This window comes from Phocoena phocoena, chromosome 1 (assembly GCF_963924675.1).
Source record: "Phocoena phocoena chromosome 1, mPhoPho1.1, whole genome shotgun sequence".
Lineage (NCBI taxonomy): Eukaryota > Metazoa > Chordata > Mammalia > Artiodactyla > Phocoenidae > Phocoena > Phocoena phocoena.
In genome coordinates this window covers 826,603-841,356 of record NC_089219.1, presented here as the reverse complement: position 1 = coordinate 841,356, position 14,754 = coordinate 826,603, and the positions used below count along the sequence as shown (strand labels likewise).

The 14,754-nt window shown below is 56.1% G+C and overlaps 1 non-coding gene across 1 annotated transcript; it reads left to right on the top strand.

Annotated features, from left to right (window-relative positions):
- The first annotated feature begins 7,372 nt into the window (after nt 1–7,372).
- On the top strand, nt 7,373–7,479 carry LOC136141316 (U6 spliceosomal RNA). The gene has a single exon (XR_010657733.1). It is a non-coding gene; the product is annotated as a U6 spliceosomal RNA (small nuclear RNA).
- The last annotated feature ends 7,275 nt before the right edge of the window (nt 7,480–14,754 follow it).

The following is a 14,754-nucleotide window of genomic DNA, read 5'->3' as shown; positions in this document are numbered from 1 at the left end:
ACCGCCCCGTTGCCCTCCTCATCAAACATCTCAAAGACCCCCTTGTACTCCTCGATCTGCTCCGCCGTCAGGCGCTCCGTCTGTGGGGACACGGGCCCAGGCTCGCCAGGGGCCCCTCCACCCCTCAGTCCGGGGGAGGCTGGAGGCCAGGCGGCACAGGGATGGGTCTTGAGGGGAGAGCAAGGCTCCGCGAGGCCACTCAGAGGGGACGGCGCTCGAGGCAGGGGCAGGCCAGCCACGTGAGAGTGCAGTGGGACAGCGCTAGACAGCCAGTGAGGCCAGGGGAGGGACACCATGGCCAGCGTGGGGAGGAGCCTGGCCTGGGGGCCAGGGGGAAGGCCCCAGCCTGTTCTGGTATCCCAGAGCGATAGTCCAGGGCCGGGCCACCCTGCCTGCCACCGCCCCGGCCGCTTTCCAAAAGGGCTGCTCCGGCCTGGGCCCCAGAGCAAGGGCGGCGCCAGTGGCTGGCAGGGCCCGGCCTCGGGCCCCCCACTCCACGCTCTCTGCCCAGCCTCATTGGACGTCTTCCTCAGGTCCCCAGAGACCCTCCCACCTTTGGTCACGGCCCCAGCCTGATCCCTGTGTGCGCAGAGGCCTGCCCGCCGTCCTCTCTCCCCCAGGCACTGCCCAGCTCCTGCTGGACCGCCCAGCCCAGCCCACCGGGGGCTCTGCCGGGCGCCGGGAGCAGCCTTACCATGTCTGTGGCTGGCTGAGGGGACACTGCACGGTGGCGCTGGAGCTGCTGTGGGCAGAGTACAAGGGGCAGAGGGGGCGGCTGAGTTTTAGCGGATCCAGCTGCCCGGGGTCCCTGGGGTCCAGATTCCAAGAGCCTTTTATGGCCAGGAGATCCTGTCAGCCCTATTTTGGGACAGGTTGGCCCTTCCCCACGTGGCCCTTCCTGGCCTGAGCAGCCCCTCACCCCAGAGCTCCCTCTCTGACCCTGGGTCCCAGCCAAGGCCCCCCTGGGCCACGGCAAGGACGGACATCGTGGGCCAGGGCAGGAGAGGGGATGTTCCTTTCTCCCCAGTGAGCCCCTTCCCCCTACTGTGCAGCGGGAGGCCCCACGGGCTGTCATCACTTCTTGGTGAGGGTTCTTGTTGACGGCCCTCCCTGGCCAGGTGTCGCCCTCACATCCCCCAGGACCCAGGGCCCAGCATGGTGCCAGCACTTTGCAGACACCCTCTAAAGACAGGTTCAATAAACGAATGCACTGGGGTCCCCCTCGGGCCACCCTGTGCAGAAGGGGCTGGGGGTCCACAGTCCCAGGAGAAGACAGCTGGCCACGAGCTAGGGGCGAGAGGATGCAGAGCAGACGGGACCAGGGGGATGGACTGGCCATGGGGAGGCCAAGCCAGGTGTCCTCTGGGCGGTCAGGGGCTATTCTCAGGGAAACCTGACCCCCTTCCGCTCAGAAGAGCAAAGCTGGCTCCCGAGGGAGCCCCGTGGCCTGGCTGTTTAGTAACAGGACGCCACAGCGGCACACACACCCCTGCCAATGTGCGCTCAGCCCTCGGACACACACACCCGCTGCCACCCCGACCCGGGGCGGCGGCTCTGGCTCCCGACCCTGGGCCCAGGTCCCTGTGCTCCTGTCCGGGCAGTGACCTGCTGGCCTGGCCACGGCGCTCGGAGGTCTGTGATTACAAGCTGGAGCTGAGGGGGCTTCTCCCATCCCCCCTCCAGCTCCTGCCCCCAGCGATGGTCACAGACAGGCCCCCACTAGTTCCCTTCACCCCCGTGCATGGCCCCCGGGGTCACGCACGCCGACACACATCTGCCTCGGCCCCGTGGCCACCTGACGAATCTAGCAGGCGAGGTATGCCCTGTACCCCACCGGCCTGGCTGGCCCTCCGCCTGCCAGAATATGGAAGCCACAGGGACATTTCCTGCTGAGGCCCAGGACAGCTGCTGAGCCCGCAAGATCTGTGCTGACGGGGACAAAATGGCTCCAGCGGGCACCGGGCCAGCGGCCCCGGGCCAGGATGGAAGAAGAAGCCGGCTCTGGGCGCCCTACCTTTGTCCTGGCTGCTCCGGGCCGTGGCTTCAGGCTTTGTGACGGTGAGAAAAGATTTTCCCACCCCTTCCCTCAAAAATCCCCAGACCATTTCAAGGAAATTAGTCACATCTCTACACCCAGACCACAGCTGGAGGAGAAGAAGGCTGGTGGGGGCTGCCGCACGATGGCAGGGGGCAGGGGGTGCGGGGAGGGCAAGGGCCTGCGGAGAAGGAGGGCGTGAGGGTCAGTTTTGCATCCCGTTGGCCAGGCTACAAGCCCAGGTGTTTGCCCAAACACTAGTCTAGGTGTTGCTGTGAAGGGTGTGTTTTTTCATATATGTACTGATTACAGTGGTGAAATTAGCATAAAATATTACTCAGAAAAGGGAACTAACATATACTGAACATCTGTCATCAACCACAATCTTTTCGTTTGGTCTTTTTTGTATTGTTTGTGGTACAAAGCGCAAAACATAAAATTAACCATCTTAACCATTTTTAAGCATGCAGTTCAGTAGCATGAACTATACGGGCCTTGTTAGGCAGTAGATCTCCAGAACTTTCCCTGTGCCCAGACCGAAACTGTCGCCATTAAACACTCACTCCCCAGCCCGACACCCACCCTCCTGCTTTTCTGTCTACGGATTTGACTCCCCTAGGGACCTCGTATGAGTGGCATCAGACGGTGTTTGTCCTTCTGTGTCTGGCTTATTTCACTCAGCACCATGGCCTCTAGGTGCATCCCTGTTTTAGCAGGTGTCAGAATTTCTTTCTTAAGGTTGAATACTATTTCATTGAATGAATAGACCACATTTTGTTTATCCGTCAATCTATGGACATTTAGGTTGCTTCCACCTCTCAGCTACTGTGAATGATGCTGCAGTGAACGTGGGGGTCATGAAGGGTTTTCTCCATGTGATTAACATGGAAATCTGTAGATTTGAGTAAAGCAGATGACCCTGATAATGTGGGTGGGTCTCATCCGAAGAGTGGAAGGCCTTAAGAGAAAAGCCTGAGGTCGCCAGGAAGAAGGAGTCCTGCTGTACACAACCTCTGGCCCTGAGCTGCAGCCTCAGCTCCTCCCTGGGTCTCTAGCTGCTGGACAAGCCACAACCACACGAGCCAGTTCCTTAAAATAAGTCAGTCTCCCTCCCTCCCGCTCTCTCCCATTGGTCTGTTTCTCTGCAGAGCCCTAATCAGGTCAGAGGGTGACCAAGGGCGGGGACCCAGGAAGGCCAGAGCAGTGTGCTCCCAGCACCTGGGCATCTGTGCACAGGCCCCCAGGGCCGCCCTACCCCACGGCAGGGCACACGGTGTGTTCTCCAGGCGGATCTGGATGGAACCGTGGGTTCCCCTAAGAGAACGGCTGAACTCGCAGACTGAAACCCCAGGCCAGGGGGAAAGAAAAGTTCACGTGTGCAGCAGGGGGGCCCTAGCCCCTCCCTCAGTGCCCCCCACACACGGTGGAGACCAGTCATCGTCTCCCAGAGAAGAGAAGAGACCCACAGACACTGCCACTGGGGGTCCCCAGTAAGAAGACACTGCAAGCCCCACACCTCCGGGGGAGCCTCAGGTGCAGACCCAGCTCACCGACCACTGTGGCCCCGTGTGGGACACTCTGAAGGGTGCTCATTCCAGAGCCTGTTGGTGGCCCGAGGCTTCCTGCAGGACAGCTGGACTTTACCCCTAGCCCATGGCCTGTACCCCACACCCCGCCTCGGGGGCTGCTTCCGGACAACCCAGGGCTCTGGAGATGGGTCCCTCGCTGCCCAGATGCCACAAGGCGCCAGGCATGGGGATTGTCCCTGCGGTGGGTCACACTGGAAGGGGATGAGAGGCTCAGTGGCTGGTGCCCACACATGAAGCTCCACACAGTCACCGAGGTGGAGGGTGGGTCAGGAGTGGGGACTTGAAAGCCGGGGTGTGAGTGTGGGTGTGAGCGTGGGCGTGGGTGTGAGTGCAGGTGTGAGTGTGGGTGTGAACGTGGGTGTGGTTGTGAGTGGGTGTGAATGTGGGTGTGAGTGTGAGTGCAGGTGTGAGTGTGGGTGTTAGCATGGGCGTGGGTGTGGACATTGGTGTGAGTGTGAACATGGGTGTGGGTGTGAACACGGGTGTGACCGTGGGAGTGGGTGTGAACACCGGGTGTTATTGTGCTGGGTGCTGGGTCTCTGGTTGCCTACAGCTCTCTGCTCCCCCAGGCAGTGGAGGCAGAGAACCGCAGTCCCAAGCCCAGGACTTGACTGTCAGAGTGGCTGACCTTCAGTGACACCTGTTGCCCATCAAAGTCGAGCCCTGGTGGGACAGCAGGGGCCTTGACATGTAGGCAGGATGTCAGGGTGGTTGACACCCCCTCCTCTGGAATTCTGGCCTTCAGGTCCTGCTCGGCTCTCCCTGTGAAGGGCTGGGCCCAGAACTGCCACCCCAGGGGAGCACAGTGCACAGGCCACGCCCCAACTGGAGCCAACATTTGTCCCCCTCAGGCCCCCCTCCCGCCGTGGCCACTAGGCCGACCACCCAGGAGGGCTGCAGCTGACCCAGCTGAGATGAAGCTGAGCCTGGCTTGGGTGGACAGAGGGACCTGGTGGCAGTGCTGGCAGGAATCAGGCGAGCACGGCTGGGCCGGGGGCTCCCTCGAGGGGCTGGAGCATAGCGGGGCGGGGCGTGGCTAGGCACGGAGCTTCTCAGACCCCTCCCTTCTTTCTGCGGCCTCCGCCTGAGGTTCACTCGGCCAGCTGGGGCAGCCACGTGGGCACTGGCACCTGGGTGTGCCGCAGGCCCCCACCCTCGCTCGCGGGTGACAGGGCTGCACGTGACACAGTCTTCCCAGGTCCCGGTGGACTGAGCCCCCTGCCCAAAGCCCCCTGCCCGGCTCTGGGACTGCCCCCTTCTGTCCCATCTTACTTCCTGTGCCCACGGAAAGGCTGCGTGCCCCCGTCTTGAGCCGTTGTCACAGGGCTTGCTTGGGGGCAGCTCACCCTGAGCAAGGGGTGTCAAAGAAACCCAAACCCTGGACCACCAACCATGGAAGAGGGGAGGGATGCAAGTGTAAGATCCGGTAGTGTTCAGGAAATGGCCAGGGCTAGTGATTGAGATTAAAATGTAATGTGGGGACTTCCCTGGTGGCGCAGTGGTTAAGAATCCACCTGCCAATGCAGGGGACACGAGTTCGAGCCCTGGTCTGGGGAAGATCCCACATGCCGCAGAGCAACTAAGCCCATGTGCCACAGCTACTGAGCCTGCGCTCTAGAGCCCGCAAGCCACAACTACTGAGCCCGCGTGCTGCAACTACTGAAGCCTGAGCGCCTAGAGCCCGAGGTCCTCAACAAGAGAAGCCACCGCAATGAGAAGCCTGCGCACCACAACGAAGAGTAGCCCCCGCTCGCCGCAACTAGAGAAAGCCCATGCGCAGCAACGAAGACCCAACACAGCCACAAATAAATAACTAAATAAATTTATTTTTTAAAAAAAGTAATGTGAAACTCTTAAGATAACCACTAAAAGACTAGAAATAGGTTGTATAACTTCCACATCTATGGAAGGAAAAAAGACTAATGAACCTAATAGGATATAGGAAGGGAGAAGGAAGTATAAGAAAGGCAGCATAGGGGGGCATTCCCTGGAGGTCCAGTGGTTAAGACTCTGTGTTCTCACGGCCAAGGGCATGGGTTCAATCCCTGGTCAGGGAACTAAGGTCCAGCAAGCTGCATGGTGCAGCCAAAAATTAAAAATAAAAATAAAAAATAAAATAAAGGCGGCATAACTAGGAAGCAGAAAGTAACATAATCAAGGTAAACCCGGGACTTCCCTGGTGGTGCAGTGACTAAGACTCCACGCTCCCAATGCAGGGGGCCCTGGTTGGATCCCTGGTCAGGGAACTAGATCCCACATGCATGCTGCAACTAAGAAGTCTGCATGCCGCAACTAAGAAGTCTGCATGCCGCAACTAAGGAGCCCACATGCCACAACTAACGAGCAGGCGAGCTGCAACTAAGGAGCCTTAGCTCCAGTGCAACCAAATAAATAAATAAATTTTTTGTTAATTAAAAAAAAATAAAGGTAAGCCCAGGTAGGAGGAGGAGGAATTGGAGGAAGGCAGTCAAAGGGTAGAAACTTCCAGTTATAAGAAAACTAAGTACTATGAATGTAATGCACAACATGATAAATGTAATTAACACTGTATGTTATATATGAAAGTCGTTAAGAGGGTAAATCCTGAGTTCCCATCACAAGGAAAAACTTTTTTTTCTATTTCTTTAATTTTGTACCTATGTGAGATGATGGATGTTCACCAAACTTGTGGTTCATGTTCATGATGTATGTACGTCAAGTCATCATGCTGTACACCTTAAACTTATACAGTGCTGTATGTGAGTTATACCTCAATAAAATTAGAAGAATAAAGAAAGTAAACCCAGCCACCTGACAGAGTTTCCAGGAGCCAAAGCTGGAACAATGTGAAAAAGAAAATAAATCAAGTTGTATTGGGTTATAACCAAAGTATAAGGTAAATATCATTGTGCATTAAAGCACACCATCAACAGAGAGAAAAGGCAACCCACAGGATGGGAGAAGATATTTGCAAAGCTTATATCTGATAAGCGATTAATACCCAGAAAATGTAAAGAACTCCTACAACTCAACACCAAAAATAAACAACCCAGGGCTTCCCTGGTGGCGCAGTGATTGAGAATCTGCCTGCCAATGCAGGGAACACGGCTTCGAGCCCTGGTCTGGGAAGATCCCACATGCCGCGGAGCAACTAGGCCCGTGAGCCACAACTACTGAGCCTGCGTGTCTGGAGCCTGTGCTCCGCAACAAGAGAGGCCGCGATAGTGAGAGGCCCGCACACCGCGATGAAGAGTGGCCCCCGTTTGCCCCAACTAGAGAAAGCCCTCGCACAGAAACAAAGACGCAACACAGCCAAAAATATAAATAAATAAATAATTTGTTTATTTAAATAAATAAATAAACAACCTAATTCAAAAACTGGGCAAAGAATTTGATAGACCTTTCTCCAAAGAAGACACACACATGGCCAACAAGCACATGACAAGATGCTCAGCATCACTGATCATCAGGGAGCGCGAATCAACAGCACAGCGAGATACCACCTCACACCCATCAGGATGGCCACTATCAAAAAACAGAAAACAAGGGCTTCCCTGGTGGCGCAGTGGTTGAGAGTCCGCCTGCCGAGGCAGGGGACACGGGTTCGTGCCCCGGTCCGGGAAGATCCCCCATGCCGCGGAGCGGCTGGGCCCGTGAGCCATGGCCGCTGAGCCTGCGCGTCCGGAGCCTGTGCTCCGTGACGGGAGAGGCCACAACAGTGAGAGGCCCGCGTACCGCAAAAAAAAACAGAAAACAAAAGTGTTGGTGAGTGCTCACTTCGGCAGCACAGATACTAAAATTGGAACAATGCAGAGAAAATTAGCATGGCCCCTGCGCAAGGATGACACACAAATTTGTGAAGCATTCCATATTTTTAAAAAAGAAGTGTTGGTGAGGATGTGGAGACATTGGAACCCTCGTGCACTGCTGGTGGGAATGTAGACGCTGGTGGAAGACAGTACAGAGCTTCCTAGAAAAAGTAGGCATAGAATTACCATGTGACCCAGCAACTGCAGTTCTGGGCCTATTCCCCAAAGAATCGAAAACAGGGCCTCAAACACGTATTTGCATACCCGTGTTCACAGCGGTGTTATTCAGAGGGGTTAAAAAGTAGAAAAAAAAAACCAAACGTCCGTCAATGGATAGTTGGATAAACAAAACGTGGTGTGTGTGTGTGTGTGTGTGTGTGTGTATGATGGTTAATATTATGTGTCCACTTGGCTAGGCTAAGGGCACCCAGACAGCTGGGTGTGACTGGGATAGTGTGTCTGGAGGAAACTGGTGTTGAATCTGAACACAAGTAAGAAAGATTGCCCTCCTCAATGCAGGTGGGCATCATCCAATCTGTTGAGGGCCCAGGTAGGACAAAAAGGCAGAGGACAAGCTAACTGTCTCTTTGCCTGACCTGGGACATCCATCCTTTCCTACCCTCGGACATCAGCGTTCCTGGTTCTCAGCCTTCACACTCAGACTGAATTACAGCACGGGCTTCCTGGGCCTGCAGCTTGCAGATGGCAGATCTCCTCCTCCTTCATAATCACATGTCAATTTCTATAATAAATCTCCCCATCTTGGGCTTCCCTGGTGGCGCAGTGGTTGAGGGTCCGCCTGCTGGGTTCGTGCCCCGGTCCGGGAGGATCCCACATGCCGCGGAGCAGCTGGGCCCGTGAGCCTGCGTGTCTGGAGCCTGTGCTCCGCAATGGGAGAGGCCACAGCAGTGAGAGGCCCGCGTACCGCAAAAAAAAAAAACAATTCCCCATCTTATACCTCAATAAATAAATAATTAAAATCTCATCTCTATATATTTTACATATATATATTTTTTAATTTATTTATTTTTGGCTGAGTTGGGTCTTTGTTGTTGAGAGCAGGCTTTCTCTAGTTGCGGCGAGCAGGGGCTACTTTTCATTGCGGTGTGCGGGCTTCTCATTGCGGTGGCTTCTCGTTGCAGAGCACAGGCTCTAGGCGTGGGAGCTTCAGTAGTTGTGGCTTCCAGGCTCTAGAGCGCAGGCTCAGTAGTTGTGGTGCACAAGCTTAGTTGCTCTGTGGCATGTGGGATCTTCCTGGACCAGGGATCAAACCTGTGTCCCCTGCATTGGCAGGCGGATTCTTAGCCACTGTGCCACCAGGGAAGCCCTACATATATTTTTGACATTATATATATAATTGATTTCTCTGGAGAACCCTAATACAATAGAATTATTATTAGCCAGCCTTAAAAAGGAAGGAAATTCTAACACCTAATACAACATGGATGAACCTTGAGGACATCGTACTCAGTGAAATAAGCCAGTTATAAAAAGACACATACCGAATGATTCCATTTATATACCATCCCTAAAGCAGTCAAATTAATAGAGACAGAAAGTAGAATGGCTGTTGCCAGGGGCTGGGGTAGGGGGTGGGGAGTTAGTGTTTAATGGGGACAGAGTTTCAGTTTTACAAGGTGAGAAAGTTCTGGAGACAGATAGTAGTGATGGTTGCGCAACAGTGTGAGTGTGCTTAATGTCACTGAGCTGTGCGCTTAAAACAATTAAGATGGTAAATTTTATGTTATGTGTATAACCACAATAAAAATAAATATGTATCCATGACTCCATATTGATACAAGTGACAGAATAAATAAATAAATGGAAGAGTCAAATATTCCATACAGAAGAATTCCAAATAATTTATGTAGATGTTCTACCCTCAAGGAAGGGAGCACAACCCCCCATTTCTTAATCGTGGTTGGCCAATACTGACTTCCTTCCAATGAGCAGAGAATGGAAAGGCTCACCGCCCAGGGATCCGGGCCAGGGTCACAGTGGCGAGCCATGTTGAGGGCATTCACCCTTGACACTTGCAACGAGAAGGGCACTGTACCTCTCTGAAACCCACAACCCCACCAGACAAATCCCAACAGAGGAACAGGCTACAGGATGTCCTGACCAGCGCTCAAAACCATCAAGGTCACCGAAGACAAGGAAAGTCTGAGAAACTGCCGCAGCCAGGAGGGGCCCAGGGAGAACAACTAAATTTACTGCGGGATCCTGGAACAGAAAGAGGATGTTAGGTTAAGACTAAGTAGATCTGAATAAAGTGTGGACTGTAGTCAATAATGTGTCAATATTGGGTTATTAATTGTAGCAAGCGTACTGTACTAACGTAGTTCCTCATAATAGAGGAAATCGACCATGAAGTGAAGTGCATGGGAACTCGCCGGAAGTCTCAGCAATTTCTCTGAAAATCTACAGCGATTCTAAAAATAAAGTTTATTTTAAAAAAGAAATCCAGGGACTTCCCTGGCGGTCCATTGGTTAAGACTCCGCGCCTCCAATGCAGGGGGACTGGGTTCCCTGGTCAGGGAACTAGATCCCACATGCTGCAACTAAGACCCAGAGCAGCCTAAATAAATAAATAAATATTTTTTAAAAAAGAAGAAGAAATCCAAATACACCAGTAATCGAAATTATGCCACTTAAAACAATCGCCACTTTAAAAGAGATTGAATTGCCTAAACGGATAAAAACAAAGTCCAGGCGCTCCCGGTCCACAGACACAGCCTACAGAAAGGCTGGCCCTCCCGGCCCCCTGAGCCCCGCGCCGGGCGCGTCCCGGGAGCCCCGCCCCCCTGCGCCCAGCGACCCACGCGCTCGCTGGGTCTGGGGTAGCAGCCTCAGAACATCCTTTTCTAGCAACTCTGCATTGCTCTAAAAATAGATCATTTATTGATCCACAAAGAAATCTCAACACTAAAGATCAGCCTCAAACTGACCACCTTCTCCAGATACCGAGATTTCGATTAATTTCGAAATCAAGACCAGAGGAAACAACTGAGAACTGAAAAGGCTTGTTTCCGCGAAGAGCGGGCGGGATGTACTGCGAGTTACCAGCCCTGAAAACTATGGACTGTTTTAGCAAAATCACAAGCCTGTCTGGGAACAGGTCGCCGTGGCCCTCCGGGGTCTTCGTGGGGAGTGCCAGCCCGCCAGCCCACCCGGGTGGGCGGAGTCCGGAGCTGAGCCTCTCAAGCCCCAGCCCAGTTCCCGACGCTCGGCCCCGCCCTGTCCCCCAGCTCTGCCCTCGGTCCCGCCCCCGGCCAGCCACTAGGCCCCGCCCCTGCCTATCTCCAGGCCCCGCCCCCGACACTTGCCCCGCCCCTTCACCGTCACCTAGCTCTGCCCTAGGCCCCGCCCCATCCCCGGCCCGGAAGCACCGCTTCGGGCGGCCACTCCACGCGTGTGCACCAGGCGGCGCTCGCGGGCCGCGCGGAGCTCAGACGGGGATCGCTGCTGGGTGGGCACAAGCGTTTGAGGGCGGCCCTCCTGGGCTTGGAGCTGGGCAGGGTCGTCTTCCCAAGCCTCCTGCCCGGCCACTCTCCATCCCTCCTTTCAAAACCCTGCCCTCGAAGCCTCATTCTTGGGTTCCCTCAATTGTTAGAACAAAAATAGGCATAAGTATTCACCTGTAAGGCGGCGAAGGGCCAGCCTGCCGAGGGGGAGGGGGGAGGGGAGCGGGGGGCAGCGTGCCGACCGGGAAAAGTGGAGCCACCGCTCGCCTTGGGCCGACCCCTGACCGAGAGTTCAGACCCCCGGAGAAGCACCCCCGTCCCCAGGCAGCCCTTTGCACCAGGCAGACCCCCACCCCGCCTTTACACAAGGGCAGGTGTGGGCCCTGAACCTCGTCGTCCTGAGACCCTGGCCAGCCGTGCTCAGGAGCTCGGGCCCACTGCTCTGCTCTGCTGCCGTGTGACCCAGTGTGACCCCTGCTCTGCCAGGCCCCAGGCTGACCCTGGCATCCCTGAACCCCCTGCTGCCCTGCAGGGCTCAGGGGCTCCTCCTCCCTTGTCCTCTTCAGTCTTGTTTGAATGTGACACCAGCAGGGTCATTTTGTCCAAAAGCTAAAAGAGGTTTTGAAAATGCAGCAAGAGCCTCAGACCCCTCTGGTTCCAGTGGGCCCAGCAGCCAGAGGGCGGCAGGAGCCTGGAGGTCTGTCCTGCACCAAGGGAACAGACTGGAGAAGTTGAGCCCGCCCCTGGCTGGCCTCTCCGCAGAGCCTGGCCTTGGGGGCAGCACCCATGGGCTTCGCAAAGGGCCGTTTGGGGGCGGGGCAGGGGCGGGGCATGTATGGCCCTGGCCTCAGCAGTGCCCACAGTGGTGCCCAGTGAGGTTGACCCACGGCACCTCATACTCACAGACTGTGGGGGCTTCCTCCCCATGATCTGTCTCAAAGGTCTGGACACCTCAGTGCCCAGGGGCTGCTGGAGGGACAATAGGACAGGACAGACAGGCCCTTAGAAGTCTGATTCGCAGGCTGAGCCACCCCCCGGGAACCCCAGAGCAGGCCTGGGCATGAGCGCGGGGCATCTGCCCAGGGGAATGTATCGGGGACCAGCGGGGCCCAGATGGACGTCACAGCGAGAGCTCCAGGGCCCCAGCTCCAGGCAGCACCCCTCCACGTGCCCAGCCAGGCCTGCTGGTTTCCAAAACACCCAGCGCCTGCCGGCCTGGCTGCCCCAGGAGGGACAGCTGGGGGCCAGCACATGCTCCGTGCTTGGCCTGCACCCCTGCTGCCTGGGGTCCCAGCGCACCACTTCCTCTTCCCCCTCCTTGAGCCCCAAGCCTGCGAGCCTCCAAGACCACGCCCTGGGACTCCACCGGCTCCAGGCCCACTGGCCTCATACCTGCCTCTCATTGTACCTCCCAGGTGGCTGGTGGGCTGGGCCTCAGGGACAGGACTCTTCACAAACAGCCCTCAGGCAGGGCCCCTTCCCCAGGGGAGGAGAGCTGCGTCATCAGGATCGAGGTCCCATGGCTGAGGACTGCAGGACTGAGACGCCGGGGGGCCTGGAGGTGGGGTGCTGCAGGGGGCGCGGGGACCTGGGTGGCCCTGCAGAGGGTGCATGCCATCCCCCCACCCTGTGCCTGCCCCTGGGCACGAGCAGTGGTGCCCAGCCTGAGGGTAAGCACAAGACCCAGTGACGCCCCTTGCCGTCGCTGCTGGCCCAGCCCACACCGAGCTGCCCCCACAGGCACCCGGGGGCCCACCACTGCTTCAGAAGTCAGCTTGGGGGCTCTGGGTGCTGGGAATGCCCCTGGGTCCTAGCAAGCTGTTCCCTGGCAGTTCCGTCGGCCTGACGGGCTGGACTCATGCCTGGGGCAAGGGGCAGCTGGCCCCGGGGGGAAGCCAGACTCTGTGGGAAGGAGGATGGGAAGGGGAGGAAGGGGAGACCGGATGAGGGGTGGGCCCCCCTCCAGGCTGAACAGTGTCCCCAGGTGCCCAATGGGAGTAAGGGGGCCTCCGGGGAACCAGAGCCCCGCCCATTCTGCTGACTGCTGGCTGTGCTGCCTTTCTTCCCGCCAGCTCCAGGCTCTGCCCTGGCTGAGGAGGGCCCTCTGCTGCCCAGGCAAAACCAGTAAATGAGAATGTGCTGTCAAGAAGTGGAAGAGAGGGTGGGGGTGGGGGGCAGCGCCAGGAGGGGCCCCCATCCTTCTGAGGCGCCCCCAGGCCCAGCAATCAAGGCCTCCCCCTTCACTGTAGCCCCCTCCTGCCTCCTGGCTGTGTTCACATGTACCATCCCCCAGGCCACCTCTGGGACCCTGTAGGTGCCTTGGTCCCCGCCTGCCTGGGATCCCACCCCATGCTGGTCCCTGCCACCCTGGCCACACAAACCTGTTGTCTGCAAAGTTCCCGCCTCTATCTGGGGTTCTCCTGCCGCTCTCTCCTCACCCCTTTTCCCAGCGGGGGAACATTGGCAGCCCTGGACATCCTCAGCTGGCCCATGGCTCTCCACACCCATTGCAGGCCTGCTTCTCGGCCAACATCTACAAGCGTCTTGGGTTAGAAAGGTCCAGGACACAGCACATTCTCCCCCTACCCCACCGGAACTGCCCTCCCCAGCTGCCCCTCCCATCCTCCCGGCTTGCTCACAGTTCAGCTGTGTGGACAGACACCCTGATGTCACCCCTGACTCCTCTGTGCCTTCTCCCCTGAACCACCACAAACCCCATCACTCCAGATAGCTGGCCCTGTCCAGCCTGCCAGCACTGCACTGCCCTCCAGTCTCACCCGCCCTCAGGCAACCAGAGGGGGTCTCACCCCTGCTCAGACACCCCAGTGGTCCCCATCACCTCCCAACAGGACCTGCCCTCCTCACTGCCACAGGACCTGAGCAAGCTGACCACTGCCCAGGGCAGAAGGACTGAGCCACCACCACGGTCTCCTCCCAGAACTTACATTTTTAAGAAGTAGCTGATAAATGCCAATGGCCTTTTTTTTTTGCCATTGAGGAAAATTCATTCCTCAAATTCATACGGAATTGCAAAGGACTCTGAATAGCCAAAATGATCTTAAACAATAAGACCAGAGTCAGAGGACTCAAACTTCCCAATTTAAAACTTATTACAAAGTTACAGTGATCAAAACAGTGTGGTACTGGTATAAAAACAGACATGCACCAATGGAATAGAATAGAGAGCTCAGAAATAAACCCTCACACTTAGAGTCAGATGATTTTCAACAAGGGTGTCAAGACCATTTGGTGCGGAAAGGACAGCTTTTTCAACAAATGGTGCTGGGAAAACTGGATATTCACATGAAAAAGAATGAATTTGAACCCCCTACCTCACGCCATATACAAATATCAACTCAAAATGGATAAGACCTAAATTTAAAGGTTAAACTATAAAACTGGGCTTCCCTGGTGGCGCAGTGGTTGAGAGTCCGCCTGCCGATGCAGGGGACACGGGTTCATGCCCCGGTCCAGGAAGATCCCACATGCCGTGGAGCGGCTAGGCCCGTGAGCCATGGCCGCTGAGCCTGTGCAACCAGAGCCTGTGCTCCACAACGGGAGCCGCCACAACAGTGAGAGGTCCGCGTACCGCAAAAAAAAAAAAAAAAAAAAAAAACCCAAACTTAAAAACTCTTAGAAGAAATCATAGGAGTAAATCTTCAATAACTTAGATTTGGCAATAGCTTTTTATTTTTTGTTTTGGTTTTGGGTTTCTTTTTTTTTTAACATATTTATTTATTTATTTATGGCCGTACTGGGTCCTCGCCACTGCACATGGGCCCTCTCCAGCCCCGGTGAGCGGGGGCCACTCCTTGCAGTGGCGTGTGGGCTTCTCAGGGCAGTGGCCACTCCTGCCGTGGAGCACGGGCTCCAGGAGC